At 46.4% G+C, this 16,211-nt stretch overlaps 1 protein-coding gene across 7 annotated transcripts in view; it reads right to left on the bottom strand.

Annotated features, from left to right (window-relative positions):
• Positions 1-16,211, bottom strand: part of ST3GAL5 (ST3 beta-galactoside alpha-2,3-sialyltransferase 5) — a 50,760-nt gene that overhangs the window by 25,731 nt on the left and 8,818 nt on the right. The window contains exon 1 of one of the 7 annotated variants that reach the window (XM_040496860.1): positions 8,867-8,928. The exons of the other annotated variants lie outside the window; for them this stretch is intronic. The gene's annotated coding sequence lies outside the window, so the exon portion shown is untranslated. Of the gene's footprint in view, positions 1-8,866; positions 8,929-16,211 lie in introns of those variants that run through there. 7 annotated transcript variants of the gene reach the window in all.

Raw genomic sequence — 16,211 nt, 5'->3', positions numbered from 1 at the left:
ATATAAAGAGGAAATGTTATATTTAAAACAACAAAAGCGTTACACTAACAAAAAAAAGAAAATATGGCAATTTTAAAAGACATTTTTCTTAAAAAGTTGTATGTTCTTGGGTATGCTTGCCTACTTATTCTTTTGAATTAATTTTATTCTCAAAATTTCAGTTCCTAAATAATATTCCAAGGAGTACTATAGTAGAAATCAATACATTCTCCGGGGGGGGGGGGGGGGGGGGGGGGGCCCTTCCTGACAACTTGGTAGAACTCTGTATTTTTAGCTAGGGTGCATGGCCTCCCAACATGAAGACTACATTTCCCAGCCTCCCTTGGAATTAGGTATGGCCTTGTGACTAAGTTCTAGCCAATGAGATATGAGCAAAAGTGACTTGTATAACTTCCAGGGTGTATTCCTTGGAATACACCTTTATCTCTTTTCCTGCTGACTGAAATACTGACACATGATGAGCCACTCTGGACCACACGGAAAGCATGTCACCAAGGGATGGTGAAGCAACAACAGAGAAGGGGCCTGGGTTCCTGGACAACCCCATGGGCATTCTACCTAGGACTGCCTGCCTCTGGGCTGTTATAAGGTGGAGAACTAAATTTCTGTCTTGCTTAAGATATTGTTAATTAAAAGTGAAGTCATATCTCAACTAATATAGGCACCTATTATATTTTGCTATTATGATAAATTTATATATTAATTTAAGAAATAATATCTTTATTATAGTCATTTGGCCAAGAGACAGTTGTATCTCATTATACACTTCATTTCCATTCAAGTTGTGTCATTTCCTCTGAACAAAATCTTTTATCAAACTGACATTCAAGTATTTAATCTTTCTGCTCCTAGAAACAATCTCTCCATCAGTTCTAATTTTAACTGTGTAGCACTACAGTGCAGGATTTTTGTAGACAAGTATCCTTCTGAAGAGTTTCAAAAAACAGTGCCAAGGACCTCACTAGTAAACCCTTCCTGAAGAACAACTGAGACCCTGGAACGTTTTTAAACACCACAACTTGAGGTTACTCAGATGCATGGCCAGCCAAGTGGTGGGAACCAGCAGGCTACCTGGAACCTATATGTATATAAAACAGACATTCTAAGATGTCTGTTTTTACAACCAGAATGACACATGATTTGCGCCGAGGTGGACCTCCAGCAAACCCAGAGACTGCAGTGTCAGAGAGAAGCGGGTCTCCACCTCTGCCTGTCACTGGTGTGCTGGACAGCACTGCCCCGCAGGCTGTAAGCCTGTGAAATTTCCTTCCTCAGACTGTGGCCAGCCGGCTTCCTGCTGAGCTGTGACTGGAGGATGTCCTGGTAGAAGACTGGAAGACAAGAGGAGGAAGCAACCTTTCCGGTCCCCTGACGCAGTGCAGGTTCTGACAGGGGTGGTGACAGTCACAGGCCAGGGAGGGCGACTACATGTGACTCCACAGCATCAGTGGGCATCCAGTGTCTGCGGTTTCTACTTGAGAGAAGTGATGGCATCTCCAGAAGCTTTGTGACAAGTACAAGCCTCAGCCCCGGGTGACAGAAGCTTCCTGATCTCTGGCTGACACTTCTCTCTCACTTTGCTATCTCCAGGACTGCCGATGTCTTTGTGATCAATCCCCTGCATGAAAACCCTCCCTGCCAGAAGCATCAGCATCGTTTCTGGTTTCCTGCTGGACAGTGACTAGTATATCAGATGATGCTCTCGTGCCACTTTCAGGAAAGTGGGCTTGTTCAAGGAAAGGAGGGACTCTGGGGGTGACAGCAGGTCTAGTCCTGATCATATGCTCCAAAAAAAAAAAAAAAGCTGTTTTGTTTTTTTCTAATCATACTGGAGAGGACCTCATGAGAAGGAGTATGAAAACACAGTATCTACAGCCCGTCACCTGGGCTCAGCTCCTCCACCTACCAGTGGGGAAACTTTGGGCAAATCACTGTAACTCCTGCAGCTCCATTTCCTCATCTGTAAAATGGGTGTAGCAATATTACCGACTTCATAGAATTCACATGGAGAAAGTGATTGCACATCATAAGCACCATGTACTTGCTGGCTGTTGTTACTATTATCCCACAGAAAGGGAACTTACAGGCACCCAGTCTCATTCGATATGCTTCATCTGTTGGGGCTTTAAGGCTCTTGTGCCTTTTGGTCACCCTCACTTCCAGCCACAGTTTTGGCTCCAGCCCTATCATGGAGAAACTCCAGCCCTTCCTGGTATCTCCGGAGAAACAACATCCTCTTGAAGCCCCTCACATACTCCTCCAAACCCTTTCTCAACCTGCAGAACCTCTCAATGCTCAGTGCTCACTGGTCACTGGCCCCTCGCTGTCACTGCTCCCTGCGACGGCCAAGCTGTTTCCAGCCTGTCTACCTCCCTTCAACCAGTCTACACACCATGCCTCGGATACCTTGGAAACACACCTCCTTTAAAACTTCTTAAATCTTCCCTTGCACTCCCACATGCACATCTTATGCCTCCAGGGTCCTGGTCTCCACCCCCAGCACAATCTCCTCCCTGAATACCACCAGATTCCACCACCAGCCTTTAACCCATGTCCTCAAGGGAGTAACCCCTAGACCCAACTCCCTGTGCAGACCTGTCACCCAAGCTCAGAGTATGTGTCCAACAACCTGCCTACGGTCTTCATCTCAGACAACAGTACAGAGCAGAACCTGGCATTGCCTCTATTCTTCACATTATTTTGAAGGTGCACCATCCACTCAGCCACCCAAGCTGCAAACCTTCCCCTTAGGCTTCTCTCTTTCATTCCCAGCCCCGATTGATCTCCAGGGCTTCTCGATCATAATCAACAATTGTGGATAAATTTATTTTTCATTTTGCATTCTGTGCATTACCGTTTTAATCTCTGCAAACTTAAAGACATTTTCATGGCGGGAGGAAGGGTCCTTCCCCTAGGATGAAAAGAAATTTGAAAACCACTCAAATGAAAAATATTTTTAGGAACCCTGAAGCATCTCTTAGTGTGTTGGGGACACTATATCATAAATGAAGCACTTAAAGGCAAAAAAAAAAAAAAAAGTAGTAGGAACTATAAGTTTCTAAGTTACTATATTTTGTGGGGGGGTCTGCTGAGTTGGGAAAAAAATATATTTATGCAGAAGCAAAATGAAGAACATTGACACTCAGCAAGTCCTGGTGGTCTGAGCTCCCCCTGCCACTGTGTGGAAGCCGCATGCCTGGCTCTACCTGAGCATCAGGGGTCTTCAAAAAGCTGGTGAGTGAAATCAACAGATGAATGAAGGATGACCGCAGTATTCCTAGAGCTTCCGAGGGCTTGCACTCGCCAGCATCAGCTGGAGAAGCAGAGTGTCACGAACACTGCTCCACACGAAAGCCACCCCTGCCAGCCTGTGCACGTGCACACACAGACTGAACTCACTTTGGTGATCGGAACCCTCCGCTCGAGTCAATTCGTTTACGTAACACGAAGACTGCTTAGTCTAGAATAATGGAACTACTACAGATATGCCCTACTTACCAAAACTGCCTATGTTGATTCCTATGTGCATGCTTTATTTGGTCTTTGGAACACTTACTATCAGGAGACATGTTATTTATACATTTTTTTCCCTTTTAATATACATTTGTCTCTTGTCTCCCCCACCAGAGTACAGACTGCAAGGAAGCAGGGGTCTTCACTTTGCTCACCACTGAATTCACAGTGCCTAGAATGTTAAGAGGCACATAATAGGCACCTAATACGTACTTATTGAACAAATACTTGGTTTCTTATGAGAGTTTCAGAGGTGATGGTGGTTTCAGGCACTCGCCCAAGGACTTCTGTTGGCAGGCCATCACCAACGGATTGCCTGTCTTCTGTCCCTCCTGCTCTCCTTCCCCGCCCCCTTCGTGGGCAGCTCTTCCCCTACTGCCTCCTCCTAAGTGCTAGGGTCCAGGACTCATAAGTCTGGCCCTCTTCCCGCCCAAACTGCTGTGATAAGAGCCTCCATATCATGGCTTTGTTAAGCATCTTTATGCAGAAAAGTCTTGGCTTTCAAAATTATGTATTTCTACTCACACATAAAAACATAACATATCCTTCTCAAATGCTTACATGCCTGGTGAAGAAATAATTCTTATTAAGGCCCTGATGGATAAAGGGCCAGGCCCAGATGGATGAAGGGCCAGGCCCAGGTTTTCGGTCTATTTGTAGAAATGGCACTAACATTTTCAGAATGAAAAATTAACCATTCAAGACAAGATTAGAACAGACACCACAAAGCAGGACACGAGGAACTGCCAAATTGCCAATATAGACAACTACTGGTACAAGAGTGGACAGGGCATTCATATTTATTGGGAGGTAAAGCCTACACACAATATCACCAAATCCTAAAAACACCCCCTTCATTGGACTGCAATGCATTTAACCTGCCAAAGGTCATACGTGGATAAGGGGCCAAGAATTCCAACCTACATCTATTCACCTCCAAGTCCATGCCCTTCCACCTGGGGTGCTTTAGGAAGGGAACGTGTGCGAGTATGTGAAGTGTTTTTCATTTTAATAATGAAGGCATGCCAAGGCACAGACTGTTATAAACAAAAATGTGAACTTGAGGTGAGTAAGCCAACATGGCTGGAGTGCACTGCCTGGAAAGGAGAACAGGTACAGCTTAGATGTTAATATGGCAGCAGCTGAAAGAACATGCCTTTTAAGGTGGGAGGATTCTGGGAGCAGAGGACTTCACAGCTGCATGCTAGGTTGCCCATTGAGGGACAGCGAGGCAGGATACTGAGTGCTCGCTGCTGTCCAGATGAAAGGGGAGCCCGAGGCCTGCCCTGGTGAGGAGCAGGAAGAAAGGACAGGACAGAGATCTACTGAAAGGAAGGCAATTAGCCGCGATAAGTGAGCAAGCGTAAAGCTGCATCCCAGTTATGGAAAGACAGGGACGGGAGTCAATTTTTGTAGTTTTGTGATGATGTGGTGAATGTGAGATGATAAACAACTAGACAAAGATGACCTGGAGGCAGCTGGAAATTTGGCTGGAGGCTCAACACAACATCCACCCCGGCAGCCAGTCCTGCCCACCGGGTCTGAGACAGTTAAACCCTCAGGCATCCACAGTATGGAATAAATTAACTCCTCTCCTTTAACAAGACTGGTATAAGGTATGTACCATCCAGGGAAAGTTGAGAAAATAGTCACTTAGATCGTGTTTGGGTTTTGTGTTTGAGATGAAGGCTTCTACTTGATAAAGGAGAACAGAAGACGAGGCAGGAAGCCTGTCCTTGGGGAAAAGACAGCTTTGGGGTGTCCCGGAGAATGCACAGCACGAGCAGGGGGCGCAGCAGAGGGGCTGGGCAGGGAGGGAAGAGGCACTCCCTCTTGGGGATGAGCAAAGGGCAGAGGCCTGGTTAGTTTGGGGAAGAGCAAATGACTGGCATGGGGTGGGGGTGGGGTGTAGGCAGGAGTTAAGGCAATATTGTGGTCCTGTTGGACACCCAAGGGCTGGGGCCACAGATCAGCTGCGAATGCCCGTTGCCAACAGCACGCATCTGCCCCCACTCAGCAGATGTGTGCTACAGCCCCACCCAATTGATTGAGGAGGTACAAAAGACTAGCCCTCGTGCCTCCGGGAGAACGCCTGGAATCAGCTGGGACCACAGCTGTGCTCAGCTCCTTTCCCTGTCTCTCCCCCCACCCCAACCTCACCCCTTTCTCCTGGCAGACCCCTCAATGAACCAGGGGCCCCTGAGTCCTGTTTCAGGCTCTGCTTCTATGGAACCCAACCTAAGACACGCCATGAGGTCATATGGAAGACTGCAGAAGGTCATGGACAATCACAAGAAGCCCTTGAGGACTTTATTCAAGAAGCGTCATGAAATGTGGAGGAAAATCAATGGGGAAGCAGCAAGGATAGCAGGGGCAGGGGTGGAGAGCCTGAGACCAGAGGCTGGTGGGGAGCCAGCCCAGCATTCCCAGCCGCAGATCCTGGGTGCCTCAGCAAAGATGGCAGCAGCACTGGGGAGAGGAAGGGCTTCGGCTGCAGCACCGACAAGGCTTGGGATAGACCAGATGTGCTTTAGCAGGCAGGAGGGAAGACAGCTCAAGTGATGGGGAGGATGGTGGAGCTCTCTGTAGAGAAAGGTCACAAGGATGGAGGCTATGGGGACACAAAGGTCAGTTTGGCCCTGCTGAGTCTCAGACGCCTGTGGGCCACCAGGCTGATATGTCTTGTTACAACGGAGAACCCAGGCTTGGGGCCCTGGAATATCAGTCAGAGGGTGCCCTTGGCTGCATGTAACAGAAACCTGGGTATCATGGCTTTTAGCCAAGTCAGGTTTCGTTCTCTCACAGAACCAGAAATCTAGGGGCAAGCAGGCCAGGCTGATGCAATGCCACACACCCACCCACCCACCCCCCAAGCTTCTGTTCCTCCAGCATTCATACGTGGCCAACCTCCGTTCCACAGTCCAGGCAGGAAGGAGAAGAGGAATGAGATGCAAAGGAAGGGGAAGCACCTATATCAGGAGAGGGAAACCTTCCCAGGAAACTAGAAACCGACAGGCTTCCATTTACATCTGTTTGTCTCTCATTCATATCTCTTTGGCCAGAACGGGAACGGCATCACGTGGCTACCCCCGGCTGCGAAGTTAGCCAGGAACTTTTACAAGCTGGGCCACAGGCTTCCCCAAACAAAATTAGGGTTCTGTTAGTAAGGAAGGAAACAGGGGATCTGTAACCATCAATAGTAGGATGTGCCACAACAGATAAGGTCCAGGGACATTTCGATAAAGGCAGAGTTAAGACTGCTCTAAAGAGATAAGATCCCGGAGGGGAAGAACACAGTGCAGAGCCTTCTTAACCTTGGTAAGCCCACCTTCAAGGGGTCAGGGAGGAAGGGAAGGAACACAGGAAGTACTGCTGGAAATCACAAAAGGAAATATTGAACAAAATCAGTAACCCCGACATGACAATTCCAAGCCTGGGTTCAAAGCACTCTGAAGTCCAAATATTTAAGAAAGCAGCCTGAGAGGTCCTGAACAAAATGCATTTTATATCGCTCTATCGTAAACAAGTAATAATGGGTGCCCACACACAAAAGGGGTGATTTCTAAACGTTCATTTCATCGATTCTGTGGGCATGCAGAGACGACATGACAGATGGAGTCTGGAATGAGTCCCCACTTTCTAGAGACCCAAGGTGGAGGGAAGTGATGACAAGAATGTATCCACAGTGGTGTGGGGAGGGCCGTGGGAGCAAGGAGGCTGTTTAGAAGCACGGCACCTGCCACTCAGCACACACACAGACAGGGTTGAGTCACAGAGCTGACTCCTGGGCTGTCTCGCCAAAGCCCAAACGTGGGCACAGGGCAAAAGCGGCAGGGCTGGGAGCCCAGGGCAGCAGCAGGGACCAGTGAAGTTCTACACTAAACTCGCTCCTACCCCCACCCCACAGGGAGAGGCAGCTGCAGGTAGGGGAATGGCGGTTTTGTCAGAAAAGCTCAAGAGTACTCTAGTCCAGGGCCTTACCTATGGCTTCCAGAGCTCTGCGTGACATGTTACTTTTCTCCTACTGATTCCAGAAGTCAACCTGTCCTCCTGTCCACCCAGGCAGATAATCTGGGTAATTCCAAACCAGTTTTAGCTGTGGAACTTTGTTTGTATGAAAGCTCACTTGGAATCCTAAGACATAGGGGTGCATGGGTGGCACAGTCGGTTAAGCATCTGTCTCTTGGTCTTGGCTCAGGTCATGAGCTCACGGTTACTGAGTTCAAGCCCCACATCAGGCTCTGTGCTGATGTCCCAGAGCTTACTTGGGATTCTGTCTCTCCCTCTCTCTGCCCGCCCCCTCCCACCCCACTTGTTGAGTGTTCTCTCTCTCGCTCTCTGTCTCTCTGTCTCTCTGTCTCTCTCTCTCTCTCTGTCTCTCTCTCACACACACACACACACACACACACACACACACACACAAAATAAATAAACTTAAAAAAAAAAAGAATCCTAAGACACAACACAGATAAGAGGCATGCAACTGATCTTTTGCGGGGTTTCTTCAGCTCAGCACTACTGACATTTGGGGCTGGGTGATTCTTTGTTGTGGGAGGCTGTCTTGTGTACGATGTGTAGCAGCGTCCCTGGCCTCTGCTCCCCAGATGCCACTAGCATCTCTGGTCCTGCTCATCTCTCCCAGCTGTGACAATCAAAACTGTCTCCAGACATTGCCAAATGTCCCCTGGGGGGCAAAACTCTATCCATTGGAATAAAATCACCGTCTGTATGAACATTCCAACACTGCCATATTCCTAAAGTATTGAGGGTAACTAAACTCACAGCAAAAACGGAAAACCAAAGACTGTGGACTAAAAGTCGAAGATACTTGAGTTTCAGGATCTAATATTTTTAATATTTGGTTCGGATTGCATGGTCTCAAGAAACTGGATTCATCAAGGTAGGTGATCGTGTTCTCACCTGTGCAATGTGTAAGCCAACAGACAGGCACAGGCCTGCATTCACGCAGCAGCCAGGGCAGAGCACCAGCCTGCAGGGTATGCGAGTTCCAGGTGTACATGGGGATGGAAGGGCCACACTCATTCCTGGATCCATACAATCAAGGCAAAGCACCTTTATCCCATTCCACTCCCTCCACCCAAGGGGGAAAACTCCCTCTACACCATCCTGCCCTGTTTCTACTGGGTAGGCAGTGTCTTACTTGTCTTTTAGGAATGTGAAATTTCACCCACGATATCAAGACCACAAAGGAAGTGCTGGAAGAGCTCTGGTGCTGAGACCACACCCAATCATCTCCTGTCTTCTACGATTCATTCAACTGAAATGACCAGTGCCTTCCACCAGGTGAGGATATGGAAAGATGGTTATCTGTGAACCAGGAAAGGGCTCTCACCAGACACAGGATCTGTCAGTGTTTTGATCTTGGGTTTCCAGCCTCCAGAACTGTGAGTAATGAACATCTATTGTGTAAGTAAATAATAATATGAAGAAATAAATAATCAATGCCTCCACCACTGTCTTGGCCAATGGTTCTCCAACCTGAGCATGCACAAGAACCACTGGAAAAGGCTGTAAAGTATGGAGATTCCCAGACCTCATCTCCAGAATTTCCCACCTGCTAGGTATAGGCAAGGACGCCAAATGTGCATTTTAAGCAAGTTCCCCTGAGTTATGTGGGTGTGGTACTTTGAGAAACTCTGCTCTCTGGTAAGCTGTAATTAACAACAGATTTCAGCCTAAAGATTTTCAGGTCCTCCTACAAACTGTGCAGTTACGAGGACCTGTCTACTGAAATGAAAAATAAAAGCGTTGCTCCATGAATGCATCCGCACTCTACTAGTTTTGCCCACCAACCAAAATGCAAGCACTTCAGGGGTGCCTGGGTGGCTCAGTCAGTTAAGCATCCGACTTCGGCTCAGGTCATGATCTCGCAGTCCGTGAGTTCGAGCCCTGCATCAGGTTCTGTGAATGACAACTCAGAGCCTGGAGCCTGTTTCAGATTCTGTGTCTCCTTCTCTCTCTGACCCTCCCCCGTTCATGCTCTCTGTCTCAAAAATAAACGTTAAAAAAAATTTTTTTTTTTTAAACGCAAGCACTTCAATGATTCCGAGGTGTGCGTTTTAATCTACTGCTAATCAACCAGCATTCCTCTAAGGCTGAGAATACACCATTACTTTCACTCAGTTGCTGGCTTTTTACATGTTTAAAGATGCTAAGGCAATTAATTCTGAGTCCTTGGAATATATAAACATTCTCCAAAACTCGAACATGCCCAGAAACTACACATGGTGTTTCTCCAAGATTTTACTAACATGACAAAGATGTCAAGAGAGCAGCACCTCTTGCGGGGTCAAATCCAGAACCTTCTTCCCCTCCCTACCTCTCTCTTATACTCCCCTCCCTCCTCACTCCCCTTCAGCCTAGAGGTCTCTTGTTTCCACGCCCACCCCACCTCAGGGTCTTCATTTGTCTCTGCCAGGCCTCCAGGTGGCTCTCTCCCTCACCATCTTTCTTATGGTCTTTATTCAAAAGTCACCTTCCTTGTAAAAGAGCATCCTCACCCCTAAGCCCTGTTATTCACCCCTGCTTTACTTTAAAGTACTCTTTAGGACTCAGACATATTTGCCTGTTGTCTGCTCTCCCCACTAAAACATAAGCTTCCTAGAAAAGAGGTTCTGGTAATTGTGTTCTCTGCTATAACCTCAGAACCTAAAACGGTGCCTAGCATGTAAGAAGTACTTAACTACTTGCTGAAGGAATGAACCAACAAATGAATGAACACACTCATCAGAGGCCCGTACCCAGATTCCTGCAGAATAGCTAACCCAGAGTTAGCATGGTCCTAACGTGCAGACGTGAGGACCAGATCCTTCCCTGTGTCCAGATGTCACAACTACTGGGCATTTGTGAACTGTCCAGAGCATGCCTACATCATGGAGAACAGGGATGGGATTTTTCAAATGAGAATCAGTGTGTGTGTGTGTGTGTGTGTGTGTGTGTGTGTGTGTGCGCGCGCGCGTGTGTGTGTGTGCATGCGCACGTGCACGTGCATGTGCAGGGCCCTGGGGAAAGGAGACAAACAAAGTCAAATGATTGGCCCCCCCACCATCATGGGAAATAGAAGAGAAGCTGGGTCTGTTTTGTATTGTTTCTTAAGAGGAAAAGAGATTAAAACAGTCTCACTGTTTGGCTGTTTGATAATGGCCAAGTCATTCTTTAGGATGTTTGCTAAGATGTAAAAAGCAGGATTGGATGAGAACATTTCCACTGCCTCTTCTTCCACTAAAATTTATGAGTCTCACCTACTTTTCAAAGTAAGAACAGGAAACATAAATCTTAGCTGATTCAATGGACACTTATACATTATGGCCATTTAGGAGAGAGAAATAGGAAGCTGGAATAAGTGGAGGGAGATGGGTTTAAAAAAATTAAAGGGGAAACAGAGGAGTGGGGGACACAAAGTGGAGAAAATGGAGTGGAGGCTGAGGGTTAGGAAATTCTGTGAAAGGAGAGCTGGAAGGGAAAGAAAGACAGGAAGGAGGTATAGAGGCTTCACTGTTCTTATCATATTCTGTTCCCTAGGGCTGGACAGTTTCAGAGGAACTCCTCTCTGCAAATTCTGATAAGCAGATCCACCCACACACCCACCTCAGGCCCTAGCGTAGAGCTCCCCTTCTGAATCCAAGAACAGCCCCTGTCACCCCACCCCACAGGAGAGGCTCCAGCCAAAACACAGAACGTTGTCCTAAACTGTATGAAATGCAGTGGGGGCTGGACAAGACCCCGCCCCTGCTTACGCAGAACGCAAAAGATGCGGGATTTTTGCCAAAACATACAATCTGAGGTTCCATCAAGCAGGAGGGTGGACCATCTTTAACTGACTGATGCCAAAGCTTTAAGCAAAGCATACCCTCTGCGGGCCCTGTGCCTTACTTATTGGCAAGCGCTCAACCAAAGCATCTTGGTGAAGTGCACTGATCTCATGCATCAACACTCTCAACTGTGTTTAAATATATTTCCGAAGTTACATTCTGCCTGGGAAGCCTCTGTTACAGGACAGTGGTAGGTCTAGTCTAAACCAGGTAAATGTGTGGATCAGAGCTGGCTGACCAGGCTACCTGAAGACAGCCAGCAGGAGTCAAGTCTCTGGAAAGGGAGCAGCAGACAGCGGAAGAAAGAAACCTTCCTGTCAGGTGAAGCTGCACTTTTGGTGATCTTGCACCCTGTCTTCTGCTGACGCCCGGGGGAGCAGAGCCAATGCTAAAGAGAGCTCAGCGTTGTGGGTAATGACTTCATTAATGACCACGGAAAGGGGAGACCCTGAAAAGCCCCATGTGGCTTCTGATGCTAGACTTGCCACAGCACCATGACCTGCAGACTTCTGAGTTTTTAAACTCTATTAACTCTATTTTTTGACATAATCCCAAACTTACAGAAAGACTGCATGAACAGTACAAAAAAAAATTCCTGGATCCCTTTCACCCAGACTCCCCAACTGGTACCATTCTACCACATTTGCTCTGTCTTGCTACATAATACAATATAATATGCATATTACTTTTTTACCCGTTTGAAAGTAGTTGAAAACATGATGATATTCCCCCTGTAAATATTTTAACATTTTAGTATTTCCTAAAGACAAAGATATTCCCTTACACAACCACAACATAATGAGAAAAATCAAGCAGCTTTTGTTGTTTCAATACCATCTAATCTAAAGAACTTATACGAATTTCTCTAGTAGTCCCAATAATGGCCCTAGAGCAAAAAGGAGCACATGTGGCATTCAGCTGTCACATCTTTTCAACCTCCTTCAAGCTGAAACAGTTCCTTTATCTTTAATGACCTTGGCATTTTTTGACAAGCACAGGCCAGTTATTTTATAGAATGTCCCTCATTTGGGGTTTGTCAATTTCTTCATGATTATATTCAAGTTATACATTTTTGGCAGAAACATCACAGACTGATGCTGTGTTCTTCTCGATGCATTTTGTCAGGAGCCACACGATGCTGACTGTCCCACTCCTGATGATGTTCAATTTGATCAACTGGTTAAAGTAGCATGAGGCAGGTTTCTCTGCTGTCAAGTTACTATTTTTCCTTTGTAATTAATAAGTAACTTGATGGAAGATACTTAGGCACTAAATAAATGCCCTGTTCTCATTAAATACTTATTTCAGCAGCCACTGGTGGATTCTTGCCGGAATAAGAATGAAATCCTGTATGAGGACAAACAAGGTCAAACTTCAGGGGAAAAAATAGGGCTGGTTGAAGCAGTAAGTCATGAGCAAGAATTAGCACGTGAGTTAATTCAAATAACGCTGGGTTACATTCACTCTGAGCAATCAAGGGGGAAAAACACCTCTATATTTACCTTTTTTTAAAATGTTTATTTTTGAGAGAGAGAAAGAGACAGAGAGTTAGTAGGGGAGGGGCAGAGAGAAAGGGAGACACAGAATCCAAAGCAGGCTCCAGGCTCTGAGCTGTCAGCACAGAGCTCGATGTGGGGCTCGAACTCACAAACTGTGGGATCAGGACCTGAGCCGAAGTGGGATGCTTAACCGACTGAGCCTCCCAGGCGCCCCTAGATTTACTTTTGAGAATATATGTGAGTATCCATGTGCATGCTAGTTCCTCTCATGGTGAGCATGCCTGCTAGAAACTCAGCCCTTCAATTCGAAGGTGTCCAGCGCCAGCAAAAAGAGACACCCACGTCCAGAGAGCTGACAGCCAGAGTCATCCTCACACCTGAGGCCCGATTCTCCAGCGGCAACGCTGAGGGGCTCAGCTCCACGATTCCTGGTCTTGGTGCAGCATGTTGTTACATTTAAAAACAAAAACCCCAACTCACTACTGCCTTAGAGGAGGCGGTCAGCTTTAAGAACTCTGGCTTGGCTTATTCAAAAAGTATTTTTTACAAGTCTATTATCAAAAAGTTAGAAACTTCAGAAATTATACAAGAGTGGAAAGAACATTTTGAAATCACATACTGCTTGTCATACTACGACCCAGTAATAGCCACTGTTAACATTCTGGTCTTCAATTCCATCAGTCTTTACTCTTTGTATATGTATATTTTATCAGGATTGGGATCAAAGAGTCTATACCAGGCCTCTTCAAGCTGGGTTTGGCTAGAGAATTGAGCCCAAAAGGATCTGAATACCTATTTTCCCAATTCTCCCAAGGATGGTCTATAACTAGAATCATTCCGGAAGCATGGGAGAGAAATTTATTCATAACTTACAATGGTTGCCCTAGAGTAGCAGGGCTTAATTCTCTTGTAAACCCCCAGTTGCAGAGGGCTGGTCCATATTGTTGTATAATTTGCTTTGCTCCCCCTAACAATCCTTTAAATAAACATTTTTTTTTTCCAAATTTTCATTTAAGTTCTAGTTAGTTAGCATATAGTGTAATATTGGTTTCAGTAGAATTTAGTGATCATAACTTACATATAACACTCAGTGCTCACCATAATAAGTGCCCTCCTTAACACCCATTACCCATTCAGCCCATCCCCCACCCACCTCCCTCCATCAACCCTCAGTTTGTTCTTTATCGTTAAGAGATTCTTATAGTTTGTTTCCCTCTCTTTTTCTGCCCCCCTTCCCAAATTTTTGTTGGTTTTGTTTCCTAAACTTCACATATGAGTGAAATCATATGGTACTTGTCTTTCTCTGGCTGACTTATTTTGCTTAGCATAATACACTCTAGCTCCATCCACGATGCTGCAAATGGCAAGGTTTCATTGTTTCTGATGGCTGAGTAATATTCCATTGTATATAGATACCACATCTTCCTTATGCATTCATAGTTGATGGATATTTGGGCTCTTTCCATAGTTTGGCTATTGTTGATAATGCTGCTATAAATTTTTTTTTTTCCAACGTTTATTTATTTTTGGGACAGAGAGAGACAGAGCATGAACGGGGGAGGAGCAGAGAGAGAGGGAGACACAGAATCGGAAACAGGCTCCAGGCTCTGAGCCATCAGCCCAGAGCCTGATGCGGGGCTCGAACTCACGGACCGCGAGATCGTGACCTGGCTGAAGTCGGACGCTTAACCGACTGCGCCACCCAGGCGCCCCGATAATGCTGCTATAAACACCAAAGGAAACAATCAACAAAATTAAAAGGCAGCCTATGGAATGGGAGAAGATATTTGCAAATGACATATCTGATAAAGGGTTAGTATCTAAAATCTACAAAGAACTTATCAAACTCAACACCCAAAAAATAAATAATCCAGTGAAGAAATGAGAGGAAGACATGAATAGACATTTTTAAAAGGAAGACATCCAGATGGCTAACAGACACATGAAAAGATGCTCAACATCACTCATCATCAGGGAAATACAAATCAAAAAAACCATGATGGGGGCGCCTGGGTGGCTCAGTCAGTTAAGCGTCCGACTTCGGCTCAGGTCCTGATCTCACGGGTTGTGAGTTCAAGCCCCACATTGGGCTCTGTGCTGACAGCTCGGAGCCTGGAGCCTGCTTCGGATTCTGTGTTCCCCACCCCACCTCTGCCCCTCCCCTGTTCGTGCTCTGTCTCTCTGTCTCAAAAATAAATAAACATTTAAAAAAAATTTTTTTGTAATAAAAAAATAATAAAAAAAGCAAAACCATGATGAGATACCATCTCATGCCTGTCAGAATGGCTAACATTAACAACTCAGGGAACAACAGAAGTTGGCAAGGATGCACAGAAAGGGACTCTCCTGCACTGTTGGTGGGAATGCAAACTGGTGCGGCCACTCTGGAAAACAGTACGGAGATTCCTCAAAAAGTTAAAAATAGAACAACCCTGCGACCCAGCAACTGCACTACTAGGTCTTTATCCAAAGGACACACAAATACAGATTCAAAGGGGTACATGCATCCTGATGTTTACAGCAGCACTATCAACAACAACCAAACCAAGGAAAGAGCCTAAATAAACATTTAATAAGCACTTTCCATATACCAGGTGCTGGGAATATAAAGATAAAAAGACACAGCCCCGTTCTTCTTTAAATGAATAATCCAGCCAGGGAAGGCCAAAATACCTTCATACCCAAAATACCAAATAACGCCACGGTAGAGGGGAAGAAATACACCTGGAGCACCCCGAGCAAGGAACCGTCATCTCCGTCACAGGACATCAGGGAGGCTTCCCTGAGGAGATAATGTGTAAACGAGTCCCTAAAGGATGGGCAAGACTTCAGAGACAGAAGACAGGAACAGGCATCCAGATAGAAGAAATACCATGTGAAAATACCCACAGAGGCATGCTCTGGCCCGATCACAGGGGACCTGGCGAGAGCGGCAGATGTGCCTAAGACGGAACCACAACCTCCACACTGGCCTCAAAGGAGGGGGTGCCAGGCAGCCCTACGTGGCTCTGGAGCAGGCTGGCCAGCTCACGATGGGAAGTGGGCTGAAGGCAGCTAAGGAGAGGTCACGGAGGTCACTGCAACCGAGCCAGAGCAGACCCCGTGAGGAGGGGGCTGATCAAGAGACATGAAGAAAGAGGCCACACAGAATGTGGTGACTGAGCTGGCAGGGGCTGTTATTCTAGCACCCTGCCAGCTGAGGTCTGGCCTGCATAACAAATCCAGGCCAGTAATAGGAAGGAAAAAGAGCAAAGAGCACACAAGAGGGCTCCACGCAGTGCCACCACTCCACCATTCTCTGAGGGGACTTAATGGCAGAGGTGGGGGTACCCCTCAGAGAAGGAGACCGGAGGGAATAAGACAGACA

Source organism: Herpailurus yagouaroundi, unplaced genomic scaffold, assembly GCF_014898765.1.
Source record: "Herpailurus yagouaroundi ecotype Mexico unplaced genomic scaffold, PumYag 188, whole genome shotgun sequence".
Taxonomy (NCBI): domain Eukaryota; kingdom Metazoa; phylum Chordata; class Mammalia; order Carnivora; family Felidae; genus Herpailurus; species Herpailurus yagouaroundi.
Note: the sequence above shows the minus strand (reverse complement) of the source record. Positions and strands in the feature narration are given on the sequence as shown.